Genomic DNA, 12,398 nt, shown 5'->3' with positions numbered 1-12,398 from the left:
GACCTATAGAATTCAGAGAGGGAGAGTTTTCTACTGAACAATGGTAAGAATTCATGAGTTATGGTCAATGAGTAAAACAACTGAGCCTCAATCGAAGAATCCACTACTTCTCAGATAGAGTTCGGTGTGTCAAATCGGAGGGCCTGTTGTCCGGACCTCTGGCAGTCTCTATGGGGGTGCCACAGGGTTCAATTCTCGGGCCGACTCTCTTCTCTGTATACATCAATGATGTCGCTCTTGCTGCTGGTGATTCTCTGATCCACCTCTACGCAGACGAAACCATTTTATATACTTCTGGCCCTTCTTTGGACACTGTGTTAACTAACCTCCAGACGAGCTTCAATCCCATACAACTCTCCTTCCGTGGCCTCCAACTACTCCGAAATGCAAGTAAAATTAAATGCAGGCTCTTCAACCGATCGCTGCCCGCTCGTCCAGCATCACTACTCTGGACGGTTCTGACTTAGAATATGTGGACAACTACAAATACCTAGGTGTCTGGTTAGACTGTAAACTCTCCTTCCAGACTCACATTAAGCATCTCCAATCCAAAATTAAATCTAGAATCGGCTTCCTATATCGCAACAAAGCATCCTTCACTCATGCTGCCAAACATACCCTCGTAAATCTGACTATCCTACCGATCCTGGACTTCGGCGATGTCATTTACAAAATAGCCTCCAACACTCTACTCAGCAAATTGGATGCAGTCTATCACAGTGCCATCTGTTTTGTCACAAAAGCCCCATATACCACCCACCACTGCGACCTGTATGCTCTCGTTGGCTGGCCCTCGCTTCATACTCATCGCTACAAGTCTTTGCTAGGTAAAGCCCCGCCTTATCTCAGCTCACTGGTCACCATAGCAGCACCCACCCGTAGCACACGCTCCAGCAGGTATATTTCACTGGTCACCCCCAAAGCCAATTCCTCCTTTGGCCGCCTTTCCTTCCAGTTCTCTGCTGCCAATGACTGGAACGAACTGCAAAAATCACTGAAGCTGGAGACTCATATCTCCCTCACTAACTTTAAGCACCAGCTGTCAGAGCAGCTCACAGATCACTGCACCTGTACATAGCCCATCTGTAAATAGCCCATCAAACTACCACATCCCCATACTGTTATTTATTTATCTTGCTCCTTTGCACCCCAGTATCTCTAGTTACACATGTATTTTCTGCACATGTATCACTCCAGAGGAAGAGGAAGAGCAATGATTCCAAGCACCACCCTCCTTTTGAAGCTTCCAGTCTCTTATTCGAACTCAATCAGCATGACAGCGTGATCTCCAGCCTTGTCCTCATCAACACTCACACCTGTGTTAACGAGAGAATCACTGACATGATGTCAGCTGGTCCTTTTGTGGCAGGGCTGAAATGCAGTGGAAATGTTTTTGGCGATTCAGTTCATTTGCATGGCAAAGAGGGACTTTGCAATTAATTGCAATTCATCTGATCACGCTTCATAACATTCTGGAGTATATGCAAATTGCCATCATACAAACTGAGGCAGCAGACTTTGTGAAAATTAATATTTGTGTCATTCTCAAAACTTTTGACCACGACTGTAGATAAAGGGAAATTGTTTTAAATTAGGAACGTATATTGATTTAGGCCTACATTTCCCACACATAACATAGAATGTATATATATATATATATATATATATATACAATGCTCAAAAAAATAAAGGGAACACTAAAATAACACATTCTAGATCTGAATTAATGAAATATTCTTATTAAATACTTTTTTCTTTACATAGTTGAATGTGCTGAAAACAAAATCACACAAAAATGATCAATGTAAATCAAATTTATCAACCCATGGAGGTCTGGATTTGGAGTCACACTCAAAATTAAAGTGGAAAACCACACTACAGGCTGATCCAACTTTGATGTAATGTCCTTAAAACAAGTCAAAATGAGGCTCAGTAGTGTGTGTGGCCTCCACGTGCCTGTATGAACTCCCTACAACGCCTGGGCATGCTCCTGATGAGGTGGCGGATGGTCTCCTGAGGGATCTCCTCCCAGACCTGGACTAAAGCATCTGCCAACTCCTGGACAGTCTGTGATGCAACGTGGCGTTGGTGGATGGAGCGAGACATGATGTCCCAGATGTGCTCAATTGGATTCAGGTCTGGGGAACGGGCGGGCCAGTCCATAGCATCAATGCCTTCCTCTTGCAGGAACTGCTGACACACTCCAGCCACATGAGGTCTAGCATTGTCTTGCATTAGGAGGAACCCAGGGCCAACCGCACCAGCATATGGTCTCACAAGAGGTGTGAGGATCTCATCTCGGTACCTAATGGCAGTCAGGCTACCTCTGGCGAGCACATGGAGGGCTGTGCGGCCCCACAAAGAAATGCCACCCCACACCATGACTGACCCACCGCCAAACCGGTCATGCTGGAGGAGGTTGCAAGCAGCAGAACGTTCTCCACGGCGTCTCCAGACTCTGTCACGTCTGTCACATGTGTTCATGTGCTCAGTGTGAACCTGCTTTCATCTGTGAAGAGCACAGGGCGCCAGTGGCGAATTTGCCAATCTTGGTGTTCTCTGGCAAATGCCAAACATCCTGCACGGTCTTGGGCTGTAAGCACAACCCCCACCTGTGGACGTCGGGCCCTCATACCACCCTCATGGAGTCTGTTTCTGACCGTTTGAGCAGACACATGCACATTTGTGGCCTGCTGGAGGTCATTTTGCAGGGCTCTCCAAAAAATTGAGAAATTATATTATGGTCATTTTGCTGTTATGGGTCTATTTTGATTGTAAAGGTCAATATCATCATGAACTTTACCAAGTACCAGGAAATTCTTGCCAAAAACCTGGTTGCCTACTTGTATGCCAGGAGGCTGACACTTGGCTGCAAGACAATAACCCCAAGCACACATTAAAATCCATAAAGAAATGGTTCATTGACCACAAAATCAACATTTTGCAATGGCCATCTCAGTCTCTTGAACCACATTGAAAACAATCTCATTGAACATTTTGGAAAAGGCTCAGTGTTGCTATCCTTACTGTCACGTTCCTGACCTGTTTTCCTTTGTTTTGTATTCATTTTAGTTGGTCAGGGCGTGAGTTGGGTGGGTTTGTCTATGTTTGTATTTCTATGTGGGGTTTTGTGTTCGGCCTGGTATGATTCTCAATTAGAGACAGGTGTGTATTGTTTGTCTCTAATTGAGAGTCATACAAAGGCAGCCAGGGTTTCACTGGTGTTTTGTGGGTGTTTGTTCCTGTGTCCACACATGGACAGTTGAAGGTTAGTCACGTTTGTTGTTTTGTAGTTTTGTAGTGTCTTGTTTGCTGTTTTCATTAAAAGATGGCTTATTTCCCTCAATCCGCATCTTGGTCCTATCCATGCTCCTCCTCGTTTGAGGAGGAGAACAACATTGACTACCTTTACAGAAACACCCACCACAACAGGACCAAGCGGATTGAGGAGAGAGAGAAGGAACTACAGCAATGGGGAAAAGAGGAATGGACTTGGGAGGAGATTCTGGACGGAGAAGGACCCTGGGCAGAACCAGAGGAGTGTCGCCGCCCCAAAGCGGAGCTGGAGGCAGCAAAGGCGGAGAGGAGGTTTTATGAGGCAAAAGCAAGGCAGAGCGGCTGGAAGCCTGAGAGGCTCACCCAAAAATTTCTTGGGGGGGGGGCTAAAGGGGAGTGTGGAGAAGCCGGGTTGGATACCTGAGCCAACTCCCCGGGCTTGCCGTGGAGTAAGAGGGCGTCGTACTGGTCAGACACCGTGTTATGTGGTGAAGCGCACGGTGTCCCCAGTACGCGTGCTTAGCCCAGTGCGGGCTATTCCACCTTGCCGCACTGGGAGGGCTAGGTTGGGCATCGAGCCGGATGCCATGAAGCCGGCCCAACGTATCTGGCCTCCAGTACGTCTCCTCGGGCCGGCGTACATGGCACCAGCCTTACAGGTGGTGTCCCCGGTTCGCCTGAGCCGCCAGAGACGCCCGCCAGTCAGGAGCCGCCAGAGACGCCCGCCAGTCAGGAGCTGCCAGAGACGCCCGCCAGTCAGGAGCTGCCAGAGACGCCCGCCAGTCAGTAGCTGCCCTACAGTCAGGAGCTGCCCTACAGTCCGGAGCTGCCCTACAGTCCGGAGCTGCCCTACAGTCCGGAGCTGCCCTACAGTCCGGAGCTGCCACTCAGCCCGGACCTGCCGGAGTCCCTCAGCCAGGACCTGCCGCCCCTTATCCCGGTGCTGCCCCTTGTCCCGGTGCTGCCCCTTGTCCCGGTGCTGCCCCTTGTCCCGGTGCTGCCCCTTGTCCCGGTGCGGGCTATTCCACCTCGCCGCACTGGCAGGGCTACGGGGTCCATTCAACCTGGTAAGGTTGGGGAGGCTCGGTGCTCAAGAGCACGTGTCCTCCTTCACGGTCCGGTATATCCGGCGCCACCTTCCCACCCCAGCTCAGTACCACCAGTGCCTACACCACGCACCAGGCTTCCAGTGCATCTCCAGAGCCCTGTTCCTCTTCCACGTACTCTCCCTATGGTGCGTGTCTCCAGCCCGGGGCCTCCAGTTCCGGCACCACGCACCAAGCCTCCTGTGCGTCTCCAGAGCCCTGGACGCACTGTTCCTTCTCCCCGCACTCGCCCTGAGGTGTGTGCCCTCAGCCCGGTACCTCCAGTTCCGGTACCACGCACCAGGCCTATAGTGCGTCTCAGCCGGCCAGAGTCTGCCGTCTGCCCAGCGGTGCCTGAACGGCCCGTCTGCCCAGCGCCGTCTGAGCCATCTGTCTGCCCAGCGCCGTCTGAGCCATCTGTCTGCCCAGCGCCGTCTGAGCCATCTGTCTGCCCAGCGCCGTCTGAGCCATCTGTCTGCCCAGCGCCGTCTGAGCCATCTGTCTGCCCAGCGCCGTCTGAGCCATCTGTCTGCCCAGCGCCGTCTGAGCCATCTGTCTGCCCAGCGCCGTCTGAGCCATCTGTCTGCCCAGCGCCGTCTGAGCCATCTGTCTGCCCAGCGCCGTCTGAGCCATCTGTCTGCCCAGCGCCGTCTGAGCCATCTGTCTGCCCAGCGCCGTCTGAGCCATCTGTCTGCCCAGCGCCGTCTGAGCCATCTGTCTGCCCAGCGCCGTCTGAGCCATCTGTCTGCCCAGCGCCGTCTGAGCCATCTGTCTGCCCAGCGCCGTCTGAGCCATCTGTCTGCCCAGCGCCATCTGAGTCAGCCGTCTGCCACGAGCCAGTAGAGCCGCCCGTCTGTCCCGAGCCAGTAGAGCCGTCCGTCAGTCAGGAGCCGCTAGAGCCGTCCGCCAGTCAGGAGCCGCCAGAGACGCCCGCCAGTCAGGAGCCGCCAGAGACGCCCGCCAGTCAGGAGCTGCCAGAGACGCCCGCCAGTCAGGAGCTGCCAGAGACGCCCGCCAGTCAGTAGCTGCCCTACAGTCAGGAGCTGCCCTACAGTCCGGAGCTGCCCTACAGTCCGGAGCTGCCCTACAGTCCGGAGCTGCCCTACAGTCCGGAGCTGCCACTCAGCCCGGACCTGCCGGAGTCCCTCAGCCAGGACCTGCCGCCCCTTATCCCGGTGCTGCCCCTTGTCCCGGTGCTGCCCCTTGTCCCGGTGCTGCCCCTTGTCCCGGTGCTGCCCCTTGTCCCGGTGCTGCCCCTTGTCCCGGTGCTGCCCCTTGTCCCGGTGCTGCCCCTTGTCCCGGTGCTGGTCGCTCATTTAGGTGGTGTTAGTGGGAGGGTGGTCATTGGGAGGGGGATAAAGAAGCGGGGATTGATTATGGTGGGGTGGGGACCACGACCAGCGCCAGAGCCGCCACCGTGGACAGACGCCCACCCAGACCCTCCCCTAGACTTTGTGCTGGTGCGCCCGGAGTTCGCACCTTAAGGGGGGGGTTCTGTCACGTTCCTGACCTGTTTTCCTTTGTTTTGTATTCATTTTAGTTGGTCAGGGCGTGAGTTGGGTGGGTTTGTCTATGTTTGTATTTCTATGTGGGGTTTTGTGTTCGGCCTGGTATGATTCTCAATTAGAGACAGGTGTGTATTGTTTGTCTCTAATTGAGAGTCATACAAAGGCAGCCAGGGTTTCACTGGTGTTTTGTGGGTGTTTGTTCCTGTGTCCACACATGGACAGTTGAAGGTTAGTCACGTTTGTTGTTTTGTAGTTTTGTAGTGTCTTGTTTGCTGTTTTCATTAAAAGATGGCTTATTTCCCTCAATCCGCATCTTGGTCCTATCCATGCTCCTCCTCGTTTGAGGAGGAGAACAACATTGACTACCTTTACACTTACAAGGTTGCCAATAGTTTGGCCCCAATATTTGAGATTCACAGTAGTAAAGTAAAGAAATAGAACAACAGTAAAAAGACATTTGAAAATAAGAGTAGCAAGGCTATATACAGACACCGGTTAGTCAGGCTTATTGAGGTACATGTAGGTATGATTAAAGTGACTATGCATATATGATGAACAGAGAGTAGCAGTAGCGTAAAAAGAGGGGTTGGCGGGTGGTGGGACACAATGCAGATAGCCCGGTTAGCCAATGTGCGGGAGCACTGGTTGGTCGGGCCAATTGAGGTAGTATGTACATGAATGTATAGTTAAAGTGACTATGCATATAAGATAAACAGAGAGTAGCAGCAGCGTAAAAGAGGGGTTGGGGGGGGGCACACAATGCCAATAGTACGGGGTAAAAACTGTTGAGAAGCCTTTTTGTCCTAGACTTGGCACTCCGGTACCGTTTCCATGCGGTAGTAGAGAAAACAGTCTGTGGCTGGGGTCTTTGACAATTCTTAGGACCTTCCTCTGACATCGCCTGGTGTAGAGGTCCTGGATGGCAGGCAGCTTAGCTCCAGTGATGTACTGGGCCGTACCCACTACCCTCTGAAGTGCCTTGCGGTCGGAGGCCGAGCAATTGCCGTACCAGGCAGTGATGCAACCGGTCAGGATGCTCTCGATGTTGCAGCTGTAGAACCTTTTGAGGATCTCAGGACCCATGCCAAATCTTTTTAGTTTCCTGAGGGGGAATAGGCTTTGTCGTGCCCTCTTCACGACTGTCTTGGTGTGTTTGGACCATTCTAGTTTGTTGTTGATGTGGACACCAAGGAATTTGAAGCTCTCAACCTGCTCCACTACAGCCCCGTCGATGAGAATGGGGACGTGCTCGGTTCTCCTTTTCCTGTAGTCCACAATCATCTCCTTAGTCTGGTTACGTTGAGGGATAGGTTGTTATTCTGGCATCACCAGGCCAGGTCTCTGACCTCCTCCCTATAGTCTGTCTCCCCTCTCTCTCTCTGTATTCTCCCCTCTCTCATTTGTATTTGTTTGTATTTAATTCAACTATTCAAAAATTAGGATTTTGATTGCATGGCCCGAATCAACAGTTGAAAGTTTCATAATAATAAGAAAATATGGACAAAGGAAAAAAATAAAGATGGGTGTGAATAGAGAACAATTTATATGGGACTTTTTGTTTTAGGGGTTGATGCACTCAAATGAGTCTTAGAGAGAGAGGGGGGCACAGCCTCTAAAATTAAACTCTCTGGAATGAGAGAGGATGGAGGCACTGCCTCTAAAATGAGTCTCGCAGAGAGGGCACTGTCTCTACAAGGAGTCTATCTGGTGAACATGACGCCAAAGCTAAGAGGTAAGATGAGAATTCAGCACCTGCTGATGCATGTTCTCGATGTTAGAGGTTAGTGAAATTAATTCATCATCATGAGGCAGAATATCTGAGACTAAGGGCACGACTCAATCAGTAGCACAGAAGATTAGAGTTATAGCACGATTGACATTTAAAGGCAATGTTTCCGGGTTCGCAGAGACTACATTCACGTGAAGGGAGGCCTTCACTGGAAATTTACGGAAAAAACGTTTCAGTGTCAACCGGGCTACAACGTAGATCTTTGGCACTACGGATTGAATCGAGCCCTAAATGTCTATTTGTTGTGTGAAGCCCAATCCAGCAGGAGAGACCAGCCTCACCTGCAACCAGCGTGTCCATAAATAGTAACCAGTCTTTGTATTGACCTATAGAATTCAGAGAGGGAGAGTTTTCTACTGAACAATGGTAAGAACTCATGAGTTATGGTCAATGAGTAAAACAACTGAGCCTCAATCGAAGAATCCACTACTTCTCAGATAGAGTTCAGTGTGTCAAATCGGAGGGCCTGTTGTCCGGACCTCTGGCAGTCTCTATGGGGGTGCCACAGGGTTCAATTCTCGGGCCGACTCTCTTCTCTGTATACATCAATGATGTCGCTCTTGCTGCTGGTGATTCTCTGATCCACCTCTACGCAGACGAAACCATTTTATATACTTCTGGCCCTTCTTTGGACACTGTGTTAACTAACCTCCAGACGAGCTTCAATCCCATACAACTCTCCTTCCGTGGCCTCCAACTACTCTTAAATGCAAGTAAAATTAAATTCAGGCTCTTCAACCGATCGCTGCCCGCTCGTCCAGCATCACTACTCTGGACGGTTCTGACTTAGAATATGTGGACAACTACAAATACCTAGGTGTCTGGTTAGACTGTAAACTCTCCTTCCAGACTCACATTAAGCATCTCCAATCCAAAATTAAATCTAGAATCGGCTTCCTATATCGCAACAAAGCATCCTTCACTCATGCTGCCAAACATACCCTCGTAAATCTGACTATCCTACCGATCCTGGACTTCGGCGATGTCATTTACAAAATAGCCTCCAACACTCTACTCAGCAAATTGGATGCAGTCCATCACAGTGCCATCTGTTTTGTCACAAAAGCCCCATATACCACCCACCACTGCGACCTGTATGCTCTCGTTGGCTGGCCCTCGCTTCATACTCATCGCTACAAGTCTTTGCTAGGTAAAGCCCCGCCTTATCTCAGCTCACTGGTCACCATAGCAGCACCCACCCGTAGCACACGCTCCAGCAGGTATATTTCACTGGTCACCCCCAAAGCCAATTCCTCCTTTGGCCGCCTTTCCTTCCAGTTCTCTGCTGCCAATGACTGGAACGAACTGCAAAAATCACTGAAGCTGGTGACTCATATCTCCCTCACTAACTTTAAGCACCAGCTGTCAGAGCAGCTCACAGATCACTGCACCTGTACATAGCCCATCTGTAAATAGCCCATCCAACTACCACATCCCCATGCTGTTATTTATTTATCTTGCTCCTTTGCACCCCAGTATCTCTAGTTACACATGCATTTTCTGCACATCTATCACTCCAGTGTTTAATTGCTATATTGCAATTACTTCGCCACTATGGCCTATTTAGTGCCTTACCTCCCTTATCTTACCTCATTTGCACACACTGTATATAGACTTTTGTTTTTGTATTATTGACTGTGTGTTTATTTATTCCATGTGCAGCTCTGTGTTGTTGTTTGTGTCGCATTGCTTTGCTTTATCTTGGCCAGGTCGCAGTTGTAAATGAGAACTTGTTCTCAACTAACCTACCTGGTTAAATAAAGGTTTTTAAAAATATAATCCAGCAAGTGGAAAGTTCGATACTGATGATGAAGTGAAACAGACTGAAAAACAATCTAAGAATCTAGCAAGTTTAAAGGTCAATATTCATGACTTGATACAGATTGAGGCACAATCCAAGAATCCAGCAAGTTGAAGGCTCGATATTTATGACTTGATACAGATTGAGACTCAATCAAAAAAATCCAGCAAGTGGAAAGGTCGATACTGATGACTTGATACGGATTGAGACTCAATCCATGAATCCATCAAGTGGAGAGGTTGATAATGAGGATTTGATACAGATTGAGACACAATCCAATAATCCAGCGAGTGAAAAGGTTGATACTGATGACTTGATACGGAATGAGACTCAATCCAAGAATCCTGCAAGTGGAAAAGTCGCTACTGATAATGAGGTGATACAGGTTGAGACACAAACAAAGTATCCAGCCAGTGGAAAGGTTGGTATTGATGACTTGATACAGTTTGACACACATTCCTTGAGTCCTTGAGTACATGTTGAGTACAGATAAGAGAGCAAAGATGCCTAAGACTCTGACAGATGTACACACACTTCCTGGTATTTCAAGCCAAACAGAAAATGGCTAAATATAGTGGAAAAAACATGGTAGATACACACTAGGATAAAGAGAGCATTCTGGCACTGGGAAAACTGGCTTTTCTACAGCTGGAAAAAGGCAACTGTAACGGCTTTCTTCTGTGGACGAAGGAGAGGACCAAAGCGCAGCGTGGTTAGTGTTCATCATGTTTAATAAAGACGATAAACGTGAACACTACAAAATACAAAACAACAAATGTGAAAAAAACGAAACAGTTCTGTCTGGTGCAGACACACGAAGACAAAAGACAACCACCCACAAAACCCAACACAAAACAGGCTACCTAAATATGGTTCCCAATCAGAGACAATGACTAACACCTGCCTCTGATTGAGAACCATATCAGGCCAAACATAGAAACGGGAAAACTAGACACACAACATAGAATGCCCACTCAGCTCACGTCCTGACCAACACTAAAACAAAGAAAACACAAAAGAACTATGGTCAGAACGTGACAGCAACCTGATTTTCCATGAGGCAGACCTGGAAGAGTGTGGCAATGATGTCACTGAAGCTTCTGTATACTCAGGAGTGTGCACAGGGATATTTAGGGAGTTTCAGGAGTTTCTTGCTGCTCAATATGTTTTTCTCTCATTCAACAACAACAATGTGAATGCACTAGTCAAATTGGACTAATTTCCGAGACAGACCCGATGACAGTCTTCCACAAGAGTGCTGTTGATAAGGCCTTACAAATCCGAAATGGACATCTTGACCTGTTCCTCCGCTTCCTTCTGAGCCTCTCACTGGAGTCCAATCAGAAACTATTAGAAAGAATACTGACACAGTCAAGAGATAGCTCAAAGAGTCATGAGGAGACAATCAAGTACATCAAGGAGAAGATCAGGGAGATTCCCTCTCTAGAGAGATGCATCAATCTGTTCCACTGTCTAAATGAACTGAATGACCATTCTCTAATGGAGGAGATCCAAACCTACCTGAGCTCAGGTGGAAAATAACTCTCACTTGCACAATGGTCAGCTCTGGCCTTTGTGTTGCTGACTTCAGAACAGGTCCTGGACATGTTTGACCTAAAGAAATACATCAGATCAGAAGAATGTCTTCTGAGGCTGCTGCCTGTAGTCAAAGTTGTGAAAACAGCTCTGTAAGTATGCACATTATATTTAAAATCTGATGAGCAGGGATATTTATCATGTGTTACATATCTTTAAATGCAAAACCCTCATCATTGTCTTTTTAACGCATCTTGTCTAGGTTAAGTCAATGTGAACTTACAGAGACATGCTGTAGTCCTCAACTCTGACCTCAAACCCCTCATACACGAGAGAGCTGTACTTGAGTGACAATGACGTGAAAGATTCAGGAGTGAAGCTGCTCTCTAGTAGAGGACTGATGAATCCCCACTGTAAACTGGAGACACTGAGGTCAGTAACTCTAACTGGTTCAACAAGTGTTATTTGCTCACAAGATTTGCATGGGTGTATAGAGCACAATGTCAGCCTAGTGTGCTAATGTGCTAATGTGCTAATGTGCTTTATTACCGCTAAACTGGATATTTGTATATAGGGTCCTGTCATCAGAGTAGATAATTATCACAGACCTCCTCAATTCTGACCATCAATGCAAATAATCAACTGAATAAGAAGCTAAACTGCAGTAATTACTGTAAGTGTAAAGGTAGGTTTACAGTTTGGCCTGTTGACATGTCTGTAGGCAACTGTCGCAGCGACATCATGAACATTCTATTGTCATCTGTTATCATAATGGCTCGCCATTATATAGTGATCTCGTTGTGAGTCTATTCCTGTAATAATGAATAAAAATGTGCTAAAGTTAAAACGTCAGCGAGCTTGCTAACAAGCTACCAATGAACCAAGACATAGTTTAGAAAGTTGTTTTAGTTGCCTGGCTTGCTAGAGTTGCATATACAAAATGTTTTAAATGGATGACTTTATTAGTGTTAAAACAGAGGAAGTATGCTGTTTGGAGTACAAGGCTTCTGATGTCATGCAGAGACTTGTGTTTATACTTTATACTCGACAGTTTAACCAGCTTTTACATTTTTTTCATGTCTGTGTGACAAGGAAACCGACAGTCGCAGTAACGGTCTACAGACATTCCACCGTAGTATAAATTAAATATTGTTTTGACAGCAAAACTTGTCGCATTTTAATTGTCTACAGACATGTCGTTAGACCAAGTATAAACCAGCCTTAAGCCTGTGTCAACATGAGCCGTAAACCTGTGTCAAAATTATTTGGTGAAATTGTGTGGTTCAGTACAATTGAGGCCTCACATGACTGTCTTTTGTAAGGTAGCATGTTGAGACAAAGGCATGCTCTGCAGCTTGGGTCTCCTTTTCCAATTCAATTTATATAATTTATTTAGGTTGAAT

This window comes from Salvelinus fontinalis, chromosome 16 (genome assembly GCF_029448725.1).
Source record: "Salvelinus fontinalis isolate EN_2023a chromosome 16, ASM2944872v1, whole genome shotgun sequence".
Lineage (NCBI taxonomy): Eukaryota > Metazoa > Chordata > Actinopteri > Salmoniformes > Salmonidae > Salvelinus > Salvelinus fontinalis.
This window is presented reverse-complemented; position numbering follows the sequence as displayed.